Consider the following 14,664-nt stretch of genomic DNA (forward strand, 5'->3'; position numbering starts at 1 on the left):
ATCTTTGCCCTGACCATCTCATTTGCTAACTCTCTAGAGATCTGAACATAACTAAATAACTGCCCCGGGCCCCTTCGGCTCAATGCATCTGCCACTACATTGGCTTTCCTTGGGTGGTAAAGAATGTCACAATCATAATCCTTAACCAACGTCTCTGTCTCATGTTCAGATCCTTCTGGATGAAGAAATACTTCAAACTCTTATGATCAGTGTATATCTCGCACTTCTCACCATACAGGTAATGTCGCCACGCCTTCAGTGCGAATACCACTGTCGCCAGCTCCAGATCATAGGCAAGATACCGTTGCTCATACTCCTTCAGCTGTCGTGATGCATAAGCTATAAACTTCTCATTCTACATTAACACACAGCCTAAAACCATCCTCGATGCATCACAGTATACTACAAACTTTCCTTCCTCCGAAGGGAGACTCAACACAGGTGCAGTGATAAGTCGTCGCTTCAATTCCTGGAAACTGTCCTCACACTTCTCTGACCAAACGAACTTCTGGTTCTTCCGTGTCAACTCTATCATTGGTGAAGCAATCTTCGAGAATCCTTCTACAAACCGTCTGTAATAATCTGCTAACCCGAGGAAACTTCGCACCTCCAAGGTGTTCCTTGGCCTCGGCCAATCTCTCACTGCTTCCACCTTGGATGGATCCACCTTAACCCCCCCTGCGCTAACTATGTGCCCAAGAAAAGTCACCCCTGGCAACCAAAACTCACACTTCTTAAACTTGGCATATAACTGAAGCTCCCTTAATCTCTGTAAAACCTGTCGAAGATGTCGCTTGTGCTCTGCCTCTGAATTAGAGTATACTAAGATGCCGTCAATGAAGACAATGGCAAATTGATCCAATAAGTCCTTGAACACCCTGTTCATCAAATCCATGAAAGTTGCCGGGGCGTTGGTCAAACCAAAAGATATGACCAAGAACTCATAGTGCCCATACCGCGTTCAAAAGGTCATCTTCGGTATGTCCTCATTCTTGATCCTCAGCTGGTGATAACCAGATCGAAGATCAATCTTTGAGAACACCGTCTGTCCCTGCAGCTAATCGAACAAGTCATCGATCCTTGGTAGAGGATACTTATTCTTGATGGTTAACTTATTCAATTCCCTGTATTCTATGCACATCCTCAGAGTCCCGTCTTTCTTCTTTACAAACAACATTGGAGAGCCCCATGGAGAGTAGTTGGGCCTAATGAATCCCAAATCCAGAAGTTCTTGTAGCTGTATCTTCAATTCCTTCAACTCTACTGGTGTCATCTTATATGGTGCTCTTGATATTGGTTCTGTCCCCGGTGCTAACTCAATAACAAACCAAATCTCCATACGCTGGGGCAAACCTGGTAGCTCCTCAGGGAATACATCTAAAAACTCACAAACCACCCTGGTCTCTCCCGGCCCCGCTGGCAACATCCTGGTAGTGTCCACTACACTAGCCAGAAAACCTATACATCCACCCTGCAATAGGTCTCTGGCTTTCAACGCTGATATCATGGGTACGCGGGGTCCACATACCGCACCCACGAAGACAAAAGGATCCTCGCCCTCGGGCTCAAAAGTCACCATCTTCTTCCTACAATCAATGGTAGCCCCATACCTGACCAACCAATCCATCCCTAAGATCATGTCAAAATCCTCCATATCTAGCTCAATCAAGTCAACTGAAAGCTCCCTACTATCAACCATCACTGGCAATGCCCTGATCCACCTCCTAGAAACTACCAGTTCCCCAGTAGGCAATAAAGTCCCAAACCCTGCATTCCGATACTCACTAGGTCTACACAATCTATCAATCACTTTACTAGAAACCAAGGAATGTGTAGCACCAGAGTCAATCAATACAGTAAAAGGAGAGCCAGCGCTAGAAAGCTGACCTGTCACTACCTAGGGACTAGCCTCGACCTCTGCCTGTGTCAAGGTGAACACTCGAGTTGGAGTCAAGCTGTCCACCTTTCCTGCATCCCCTTTCTTCACTGTTGGGCAGTCCTTGAGGTGCCCCACCGTTCCACACACATAGCAAGCCTTGGCCCGACATTCGCCCTGATGGCGTCTTCTACACCTCGGGCACTCCAGATAACTCCTCCATGGCTCACTGCTGCCCTAACCACCCCGACCCCTCCTATCAGGACCAGCAGCGGTCGAAGTGTCAGGAGTCTTTCTCTTGAAATCATTGGGGCCTCCGCCCCTACTTGACCCTGAATAAGGAGGCACCACTCTGCGACCCTCGCGCCTTACTGCACTTTCCTTCCAAATCTTGTTCTCTGCTTCCTCAGCGGTAAGAGCCTTCTCAACGGCTTGGGCATAAGTTGTTCCCTCAAGTACCGTTGTGATCCCAACATCCCGGGCTGTCGTAGCATTAAGCCCCCTAATGAATTTGTCTTGCCTAGCAGCATCAGTAGGCACAAGGCCTGGTGCAAATTTCGCAAGTCTATCAAATTTTAGGGCATACTCAGTAACGGTCATGTTTCCCTGCACCAAGCTCACAAACTCATTAACCTTTGCCGCCTGGATGGCAACATTGTAGTATTTCTGACTGAACAAGTCTTTAAATCCTTCCTAACTCAAAGTAGTGACATCCCTGGTCTGTGATGCCATTTCCCACCAGATGCGGGCATCCTCTCTCAACATATATGTGGCACATGCCACTCTGTCATGTCCCTCTATCCTCATGAAGTCCAGGATAGTAGTAATCATAGTCATCCACTGCTCGACCTTCAGTGGGTCAGGTCCTCCCTCAAAAGTTGGGGGATGCTGCTTTCGGAACCGCTCATACAATGGCTCCCATCTGTTCCCAACCTCTGCTGGCTGAATAACTGGTGCCACTACAGATGGCACAATAGGTGCAGCACTCCCTGCTGGAGCCTGCTGTCGCAGAAGATGAATCTACTCATCTTGGCTCTGTAGCCGTGCTTGCAAATCTGTCATAATCTGCTGCCAGTTTTCAGGAACTAGCGGAGGAATCTGGCCCTGATCATCGTGTAGATTATCTTGGACGCATAGTTATCCAAGTCAATCTGCAATCAACGACTAAGCAATCAGACCATGATGACAGGGTAAAAGCTTATCCAAAATCCACCAAAGGAACATAACCAATCACAAACAATCAAAATACAGGCATCCATCCATACACAAGATGCAGTTAATCATTCAAATATTCATTTACATGCACATCGATGCTAATAAGCATGCCTCAATATTTTCACACAGCAGTCAAGGGCCAGGCACTATCAGTATCTCTTGTTTCCTATTAATCCAATAGATAACAACATTCATAATTCATTCCAGGCATACAGACATATAAGCACATATACACATTACCAAACCCTGAATCGAGCTTGTCTCTAGGAGCGAATGTACATGTCCAGCCGGTCTTCAGGAACCTTTAAACCTAAGACGCTCTGATGCCAAGTTGTAACACCCTGGATAGCCAAGACCGCTACACTTTGTACTTATAAAGGTGCAGGACTTGCTAATCAAGTCATTTAGCTAAAAACGTGTTTGCTAAAATCATTAATGCGCTAGGGTTAAAAGATTTTTGTCTCAAAAGATACTTTTCATATAACCAAACATTTTTTTACACATGGGATCCCAAAAGGAACAACGTTTAAAAGTCAGTTTACAAAATTTCCAGAGCACAAACAACCACTAGCCATTCTAAAGGCAAAACAGACGTTTGTGGTTCTCCTGTCCCCGTCTCCCCTCAACCGTGGCGGCTGAGCAGCTATTCATGTACATTCTGCTCCCAGAGCTCTCCGAATCAGGGCTGATCAAGCTTGCCCCTTGCCTTTACCTGCACCACGAAGCACTCGTGAGCCAAGGCCCAGCAAGAAAACATCACATTATATAACAAACAATGATAACAATTTAATAACCCTTTAAGCATGATCATATGCTTAACATTCCACACTAATCACATAGCACGTAGATACAACCAATGATTCAACCAATTAACACTCAGCTATTCAGCATGACAAATCCACTAATCAATAATAACAATCAAGTCATATGATAATCAGGGTTGACACCTTAGGTCGCACCCTCTGTTTACCCCACTGACTCCGGCCCGCTTAAACCGAGCTCAGTGCATAATAAGCTGTCCTCAGCTACTAGTGGTCGAGCCGCGCCTTGTGCGCTAATGTAAACTCCAGCACTCTTAGGCCGTTTGTCTACTATTTACATGGCATAATACCATCCTCTATAAAGCATACAAAACATGGAACCCTTAGTCCCATTATAAATCTACAACCGGGTGCAGTTTTCTTACCTTTAGTTTCCAAATGTACTGGTTACACGAGATGCCTCTTGAGCATGATCCGTTTCCCGAGCCCCTAGCTTAAACCTAGTCACAACCAAGATAAGGGATACCATTAATAATTGTAAAAGGGCTTCTAAATAAGGTTCTAGTCTCTGGAATATCGAATTCCACCAAACACGGTAGTAGATTCAATCCCGAGCACCCTAGGTTAAATTCCCATGCTTAAAATCCAAAAACCCTTAATTTCCTTAAGGACTGCGGCTCAAGCCTCCCATGCCGTGGCATGGCCCCCAAACAGAGCCCATCTAAGCTCGAAACCAAACACGGGTTACGTCCCTAAATAGACCATGTCGTGGCCCGCCCTCCATCTTCAACACCCATCAGCTTCAGAGGGCCGCGGCTCACCAAGAATTATGTCGCGGCCTGACCCCTTCGAACCCAAAAAAACCTCAATTTTTAACTCTCAAACCTCGCTCAAAACCATTCAAAACCATTCCAATTATATCCCACAACTATCACAAACATTCATGCATGATTTCAGAAGCTAAAGCCAACAGAAACCTAATCTAAAAACTCATCAAAATACCACTTTGATTTCTGAAACCCACACACCCAAGAACTCTAAAATCAGTCAATAAAACACTAGAATTCAAATATTAAATCATAAATTTGAGCTTACCTTCACTGCAGAACCACTCCTCTAAGCAAATTCTGAGCTAATTCCCAAGCTTGCTGCCTTAATTTAACCTTGAAGTTAAGAACCTAAGAACTCTTAGAATTCAGCACCAAAGCTTCATATTCAACTGATCAAAAACTGTAATTCAATGCTTACCTTAGTTTCTAGTTAGATTCCCTATCTTCCATTGTGTTAATCCTCCAAATCCTCAGCTCAAATCACTGAATTCTCAGCCAAATCTCCTTAGTTTTCAGTGATTTCCCTTGAGAGAAAAGAAGAGAGAAGGAGAGAGAGAGAAGGGTCGGTTCTTGATGTTTCCACTGTTTTCTAAGTTTGTACTTAGTCTATCCTTAGGTAATTAAGTTAATCTCGAGGCTCGGGGTGCCGGAAACGTCCCCGAGGGCAAAATGGTAAAATTCCCCAGTATTCCTACCTAAACTTCCTAACCTCAAATATATCTCCAATTATTTATTTCCATAACCCGATAACCTAAATAACCATCCAATACCCGAAATACCCCTTGACTTGCCCCAAGTCAAGTATTAAGCCCCGTTGTGACTTTCCCGCCAACTAGCTCCCTAGGATCGCCTCAAATCGCATGCTGCAGATTTACCCATATAATAATGTGGTTCTCACAAATATAACATATAATCGCATTTACGCCCTCAACAGGCTAAAATTACAAATATACCCCTTTAAGCTAAACGGGGACTACATGCATACTAATACTCGTAGACATGCATTTCATATATATTCATATAACCATTCAAGCATGCTTATCACATAATCATGCATTCAACTAATAAATTCACACATAAACTAATTATGCTCTCCCGACACACTAATCAAGACCCTTAAGCCATATTAGTGATTTTGGATCGTTACAGTGAGGTACTGGCATGAAAGGTTTGGGTTTGGAGCGATGTTGGATTGATGCTTGAGAAGAAGATGAACATTACTAGTGCAGCCATGAATTCCATTTGGATTTGTCAAAAATTTTTCCTGGTTTAGTTTTTTATTTACTCAGTTTCTGCATTTGATATTGTTGAAATCCTAATTTGAATATGCATTGAATCTTAATTTTTATGCATATATATTGTTAATTAAAGATTAAAGGGATAAGGTTTTTATTTGGTTTTAATTTTAATGTAATTGAGGTTATATATTCTTAAAAAAATTCTTTTAATGAAAAAAAAGTTTTTTTTTCAAATTTTATTTATTTTTAATTCAATAATATTTTATTTTCAATTGATAAATTAACTAATTTAAAAAAGTAAGGATATTTTGGTCATATTAAAAAATTGTTTGTCCAAAATCGTGCTCAGGGTATTAAAATGTTCAATTTTATAAAACATAAGGTCTAAATTGTCATTTAACAAAATAAATGGTCTGATTGGTAACTTTTACAAAACATAGGATCCAAAATGGTATTTACCCTTATAATAATAATAATATATATTTAATACTTAATTTTTATTAAAAAATTATCATTTATGTTTAAAAATGTTATCATATTATATATATTTTTAAAAAAATCATAAAAAATATTTTTCTTTAATTTCTTATTTAATATGCTTATGTTATTTTTTATATATAATATTATTTATTTATTTAAAATATATATAACGATGATACAAATATAATAAAAATAATTAATAAATTCTATAAATAAAATTAAGTAAAAGTGCATGTTGTTTATATATAGTATATATAAATTTGTGTACTATTTTATAATCGAATATATAAGTATATACATATAAAATAATAATAATAATATATATTTATTATATATGATGGAAGAAATATATTGTTTTATGTATACAATTAATTATATATATGTATATATATTATTAATCTAAATATATTTAAAAATATTTTTAATAATAATTAAAAAAATTAATATTGAAGTTTTATATTAAGTATATGACATATTTTAATAAAATTATAAAAATACGAGAAAAAAATTCCATTAAAATATAAATATATATATTATGCCATGTGAAATTTAAAAGAAAAAAAAGTCATATTTATCAAAGTTTTAAAAAAATATAATTTTCGGGTTTCACTTTAATAAATACAAAGTAATGCTAGCCAAAGTTTTTTTTAGTCACATGATAAACTTTTGAAACCCAATCCATCATCATTTTTAAATTTATCCTAAAAGAAAGTAATAATTTTCATTTACTGTTATTATTTATTTGGCCAATTTCGAAAGGGAAATTTCACTTTTTATCTCTAATAATACCTAATATTACCAAAAAATCCCAACATTAATAATATTTTCAAATTAATGCTAAGCTTTTCCCTCCTACCGAAAATACCCTTCCCATTCAATCTCAGCCTTCTCTCTCTAAGTCTCGGTTTCTCTCTCTTTCAGTCTCACAAAAATCCCCCAAAAACTATCGAACCCCCACCTCCGTCGAGCCGTCGAGCCGCCATCTCCGTCGAGCCGTCGAGCCCGCATCTCCGTCGAGCTCCCACCTTCTCCGTCGAGCCCCCACCTTCTCCCATTTCTCCGGCGATCTCGAGCCCACTGCAAACTCCCATTTTTCTGTCAAACCCGAGACCCACGGAGCATATTTCCTTCAAAGTTTAAAAAAATAAGGTAAAATCTTGAACCCAAGTCCATATTTGCTTTATATCGTTGTTGAATCTGTGATTTGTGGAATGGGTTGTCCGATTTTGTGGGAAATTTTTTATGGGTTTGAACCAGTGGCTCGATAGGTTCGATTATGGTTCGATAGTAGGCTCGATAAGGTAGTTTGAACAGTTCGATGATGGATCGATTATGGCTCGATATGAGCTCGACATGAGCTCGATAGGAGCTCGATAAGAGCTCGGTAGGATATGTTGTATTATATTACAAGAGCTCGATAGGTTCGATAATGGTTCGATATGAGACTAGACTGTAGCTCGATGGTTATTTATCTAGACAGACAGATTTTTCATAGCTCGATAGGTTCGATAATGGTTCGATATGAGACTAGACTGTAGCTCGATGGTTATTTATCTAGACAGACAGATTTTTCTTAGCTCGATAGGCTCGATGCTGGCTCGATAGGCTCGATAAATTTAGGTTGTTGATATTTCTCGATGGAACTCGATAGTTTTTCGATAGTGCTCGATAGGGTATGTTTCAGCTCGATGATAGCTCGATAGAGATCGATATAGCTCGATGACAACTTATTTCAGTGTTTTTTTGAAATTTTTTTTATTCTGTTTTCTTACAAAAAAAATTTCATGTGTTGTTACAGATGCCTAAGTTGCTTGTTCCGTTCAGTGATCACTTTCCTGGTCGAGTGACATATCGGGGTAGTAGTACTTTAAATCACATCAAGACCAGGTTTTTGGAGCTCGGGCTGCTTGAAAGGGCTAAGGAATCCCCTTTTAAGCAATTCTTTTTGGCTTCGGAGTTTAATTTCTCCGGAGTCTTGGTGCATCAACTGTTGTTGAGGAAAATTGCCAGCAACAACGAAGATGAGGTGCATTTTTTCTTGGGGTCGAAGTCTTGTAGATTCGGCATGGGAGAGTTTGCCCTGGTGACGGGGTTGGATTTCAGTGCCTTCCCGTCACCAGAAGAGTTGGAAGGGCGTAATCTCAGCGATCGGTTGATAAAGGAGTATTTCAACGATGTTGAGAAAGTAAAGCTGTCACAGGTGGACCATGCTTTCAAGACTTGTACGGTTGTGGAAGATGTGTACAAGCTTGGTCTATGTCTGTTTGTTGAGGGGGTTCTGAATGCCATTGAGGGAAAACTGCACATTTGGCGAGATATTCTAAAAATTGTTGAGAATGTAGAGTACTTCTTCAGCTATCCATGGGGGAAGTACTCTTAAAGGAGGCTATTGCATTCTTGTAAGAAGGACATGGTGAAGCAAAAGGCCAACTATGATGCCAAGAAGGATGCCAAGGTGCAGCAAGAGTCCAAATACAGTATGTATGGTTATGCCCCCGCCTTACAGTACTGGGCATATGAGGCTATCCAACAGCTTGCGGTGGAGCTTGTTGTGAGCTCGGGAAACATGTTCCCGAGGATGCTTAGCTGGTCGCATCGGAAGAACAAGGATTTCACCAAGTCCGTCATCGCACCGATATTATTGAAGAAGAATGTAAGTTATGTTGTTTTTTTTTATCTATATGCTTATCTTTTATCATTATTTGAGTTAACCAAATGTTTTATGTTGTTTGCAGTTAATTGTTCTTCCGATGTTGAAGCCTCGGCCAGCAGAAAAAGACTATTACTTGTCTTTGACTGAGGGAGATCTTCCCTTTTATCCTGGGCTTGGCCAGGATCCCTCGGAGACTGATGAGGAGGAGGATGCGACTTTTGAGAAAATGGCAGAGAAAGTTTCTCAGGCTGCCGAGGCAGCCAAGATATTTGTTGATGCTGCCCCGGGGGAGGAGGTTGCAGGTCCCACCCCTCCTATTCCCCCAGCCTCAGCCCCAGCCTCAACCTGTGCCCCAACATCAGCCCCAGCATCAACCTGTGCCCCAACATCAGCCCCAGCCTCAGTGTCAGCCCCAACACCAACCCCACCACCAGCCTCAGCCCCTGAGCTGGTCGACTTGATTGAGCGGTTGGACAGAGTCGAGGGTCGACAGGAGACCCTCTTGAAGAACCAGTCAGTGATCTTGGACGTACTCAGTCAGATCCTGACATTTGTTAAGGAGAAACTGAGGGGGTCCAATGAAGATTCAGAGTCAGAGTCATTGGATCTTCCGCTAGACTATGTTGATGATCCAACGACGCCCCCTACCATCATTGTGACACCAGATGCTGAGACTCCGGGAGTCGTTATTGTCAACCCTGAGGATGTTGCTGGGGTTCAGTTTCAGAGGGCTAGACGCCAAAGACGCAAACCAGATTGGTTTGAGGACTATACGGATCCCACGAGGAAAAGACCTCGCACTGCTGCAGCTGCACCAGCAGACGAGGCTACACAAGAGGCTACACATGTGCTGGACCCTCTCAAGAAGCCAGATCCCAAACAGTATAGGACAATGTGCAAGTGGCTTCTTGGAGACATGCCCAACAAGACCCCGCGGGATGTAAAGACTGGGAGTCACGGTCCAGCATGGTTTCTGACGTTGAAGACACCCCAGTCGTGGCTCAATGATGGGGTAAGCAATTTATACCTAATTATGGACTGTTTTCAATTTTACATGTTTTATTTTTACTGACTCGATGTGAGCTCGATAGGAGTTCGATAGTAGTTCGATAGGGATGTTAAAGTAGGGGTTGTTATTTACTATTTCAGAGTGGCTCGATGTGAGCTCGATGGAGCTCGATAGGTAGTTCGATAGGGATGTTAAAATAGATTGTTTTTTTACTGTTTTAGAGTGGCTCGATGTGAGCTCGATATTAGTTCGATAGGGATGTTAAAAGCTCGATGTGAGTTAGATATGAGTTCGATAGTGAAAATTCCCTTAACAAAAGTGGCTCGATGTGAGCTCGATGGAGCTCGATAGGGAGTTCGATAGGGATGTTAAAATAGGTTGTCTTTACTATTTCATGATGGCTCGATGTGAGCTCGATAGGTAGTTCGATAGGGATGTTAAAGTAGGTTATTTTTACTGTTTCATACTGGCTCGATGTGAGCTCGATAGGAGTTCGATAGTAGTTCGACATGGATGTTAAAATAGGGGTTGTTCTTTACTGTTTCAGAGTGGCTCGATGTGAGCTTGATGGAGCTTGATAGGTAGTTCGATAGGGATGTTAAAATAGATTGTTTTTTTTACTGTTTTAGAGTGGCTCGATGTGAGCTCGATATTAGTTCGATAGTAGTTCGATAGGGATGTTAAAAGCTCGATGTGAGTTCGATATGAGTTCGATAGTGAAAATTCCCTTAACAAAGTGGCTCGATGTGAGCTCGATGGAGCTCGATAGGGAGTTCGATAGGGATGTTAAAATAGGTTGTCTTTACTATTTCATGATGGCTCGATAGGTAGTTCGATAGGGATGTTAAAGTAGGTTATTTTTACTGTTTCAGACTGGCTCGATGTGAGCTCGATAGTAGTTCGATGGTAGTTCGATAGGGATGTTAAAGTAGTTTGTTTTTTTACTGTTTCATACTGGCTCGATGTGAGCTCGATATGAGCTCGATATGAGCTCGATGTGAGCTCGATGGAGCTTGACATCAGCATTTTATGATGGTTTTTGCTAATTTTTTTATCGTACTCTCTTTTGCAGCATATTGATGCGGCAGAACACATGCTTCGTATGCGTCGCAAGTATTTTCCCAATATATATCGACAGAATGCAGTTGTGATGAACAGTTATTTCTCACAAGTGATCCCTGCCCGATATGATCAGTTCAAGAAAACAGCCGACAAAACAAAGTATTATTGGGATGCTGACATTATGTCCATGTTGACCGGCATCGAGCAGCAGTTTCTGGCATCTTGGGGAGGAGTTGAGGATGTATATTGGTGCCAGAACTATGGACAACAACATTGGTTTGCCATTGAGGCTTCCATTTCTAGTTGGACTCTGACTGTTTACGATTCAGACAACTCGGTGATTAGTGACGCAAAGCTCGAGGATATTATGAGTCCATGGTGCTTTATGCTACCTTCTCTGTTAATGCAGAGTAAACTGTTTACTGATAGCTTGATGTTGAAGATTCCATCAGCAGGAAATAGGCCGCATCAGTTCACATTGCGTCGCAAACAGAAACACGAGCTCCCTCAGTCAAAGAGAAGGTAACAAACATCATCTTCATACTAATTTTGTTTCTAACTAAATTTATAGTAATGTGCACTTAATATATATATTTTTTTTTACAGTGGGGATTGTGGTGTGTATGCTATCAAGTATATTGAGCATCTAATGGTCGGTCTTCCATTGGAAGCTATCTGCGATGAAAATATGGAGGTGTTCAGGAACAAGTGGACCACAGACTTGTGGTATCAAAATTTGTTACCTTGATGATTGTATATATACAGGGTCTTTACATGTACAGTTTGTTGTTCACATTTTTTTATAATTTTCATGGGCTGTTATCGAGCTAATATCAAGCTATATCGAACTGTTATTGAATTATCAAAATTTGTTACCTTCATAAAAAGAGTTTATTAATACAACAAGTTCAAATGGGAAAAAAGAGTTTAAAGCCTAGCTTTGCCATAAACATAACTTTTCAGAAAAATCAAATAAAAAGAGTTTATTAATACAACAAGTTCAAATGGGAAAAAAAAGTTTAAAGCCTAGCTTTGCATGTAGCCCTGTTGTGGCCAAGACCACCACACATGCTACACTTGCGATGACTGGGAATGATTTCTCCATTCGATGGAGTGCGGTTTGTCTTCCTTCTTCCCACCTTATTCTTCTTCGGTCGACCAACTGGTTGTTTTTCAACGGGAACCCCAACTTGCATTTTCTCTATGTTCTCGGGAACTTCCCAATCATCCTCATTGCCAGTTGGGTAAATTGTTTCTTTGTAAGACTCCCTCCACATCTCAGTAGTGTAATATGGTGAACACAGTGAGTAAATGTTGACATTGCGCAACATGGCCGCAGCCACACCATGAACACAAGGGTAACCCATTATTTGAAACTGACCACAAGAGCATGATTTGGTCATCAAATTCACCTCACCATCACCTTCTGGGTCTACCACATGAAATTCAAACTGTCCAAGAGGATGGACTTTCAAGTACCTTGCATCATCCGCAATGCCTGAGACATCTTTCTCATATGTTGTTGCTAATTTCGATGTGCACTTCTCTACCTCCTCACGACGCGCGGCAAACCATGACTGAATTGTGAAACGAATGAATTCCACAAAAGTAGTGACTGGGAAGGTTCTTGCGTCTCTGGTTTTGTTGTTGAAACTTTCAGCGTAGTTTCTTGTCATTATATTGTATCGATTCCCAGGAAAGTATACACGAGTCCACTTATCGAAGCCAATACCCTCGAGATATTGAGCTATGGCAGGATCCATTTGCTTTATATTATTGAAGAACCTGTGAAATTTTGACTTCCGAAATGCATATGCCGCATTATACATCTCCTTGTGACAGTGATCGGTCTTGAACTTAGCGATTACATTCATACTCATGTGATGGTAGCATGCGCCGTGGTAGGCATCAGGGAAGACCAACTCAAGAGCATGAATAATGCTAGCATGCCTGTCTGAAACAAAAGACAGATTATCAACAACTCCAATGGCTTCCTTCAATTTCATCATGAAATACTTCCAAGAAGCATGATTCTCACTGTCAACAATCGCGAATGCAATTGGATAAATGTGGTTATTCGCATCCAATGCGACAGCACACAACATGTGGCCACCGTACCTTGACTTTAAGAAAGTGCCGTCCACACATATAACAGGACGACATGATGTAAATCCCCTTCTACAAACTCCGAGTGAGAAGAAACAGTAAAGAAAGTGACCGTCATCTGTGACAAAATCAGTAATTGTACCTGGATTCTTTTGCTGCAGCATGTACAGGTAAGAAGGTAACTTGGAGTACGATTCTTCAGGTGTCCCCCTAACATAACCGAGTGCCTTCTCTCTGCATCTCCAAGCCTTAATATAACTCATATCGATCCCAAAATTATTCTTCATATCCTCCTTTATGCTGTTTGGTGGATAGCTAGTGCCATCAGTAGCATATTTGTTCTTGATAAGGTGCCCAATGACAGAAGGTGCTGCTTGACGGTGGTCTTTTTGTCGCAATTCTAGTGAGCAAGTATGTACACTATTATAAACAGTGATCTCAAACATCTCTGATCGCGCTACTTTTTTCCCTCTTATTCTCCAACCACAATCAGGATCCTTGCAGGTGATATACAACACATCAGTACCAGACTTCTTAACCATAAACTCAAAATTATTCTTCATTGCAAAGAGAGCCGCTTTGGTTTTCAATTCCATCTTGTTCTCAAATGTCTTCCCAAGATGTAATTCCCCCAACGCTATACCGGATGAGGGTGATTCAGAACGACTACAAGCTATGATATCTTCTTTTGTAAACATGGGAGCACTCCATTTTCTGTGATCTTCTGTTGAACATATTGAAATGTTCCCTGTATAGTTATATTCTGTTCCACCATGACGACTAGAGCTGGTGCCAGGTGTTCGGCGTCCTTGACTTGGTGGGTTCGTCCGTGCAATATGACGTATTGGTTGTTCTTGTGCTTCTTCTACTTGCAAATGTTCAGCTAATAGATCATCATCCACCGAATTGTCTCCTAATTCCTCATTGTGTTCGGCTACCGGATCGTCATTCACATAGGGGTTGTACTCATACTGGTTGTCCCTCAGGTCACCAATAGGAAATCTTAAAGTACTGGCTGCTCCCTCAAGTCCGGGAGTGGAATATGGGTCTGCAATGACAATCTTTTTAACAGGAGTGACACACAAGGCCAACCTTTCTTTAGATGTTACTCCTATGAATGCACGGACACCAAGATCACTTTCAACATGAACGGGTGTAAACGGTTGGTCGCCGCAAGTGTAAGGAACCTCCAATTTCAACTCATACATCTGTTTATCAACTTTAAGTTCCTTGTGCAATATGTCAAGAAGTTGCAAGTACGTTACAGTATCCTCCATCGGTATCACCGTGCATTGAGGGTCCTTAAAAATCCACTTATTCCCTTGTAATTCCCAAACACCATTGTAGGATACAAAAACGTAGACAATAGAGCCTGTGTTGGAAAAAAAAACATTAACATTGTCAGGAAAACTGTCATTTTTCCAGAAATGCAAT

The sequence above is a fragment of the Humulus lupulus genome, chromosome 8 (genome assembly GCF_963169125.1).
Source record: "Humulus lupulus chromosome 8, drHumLupu1.1, whole genome shotgun sequence".
Taxonomy (NCBI): domain Eukaryota; kingdom Viridiplantae; phylum Streptophyta; class Magnoliopsida; order Rosales; family Cannabaceae; genus Humulus; species Humulus lupulus.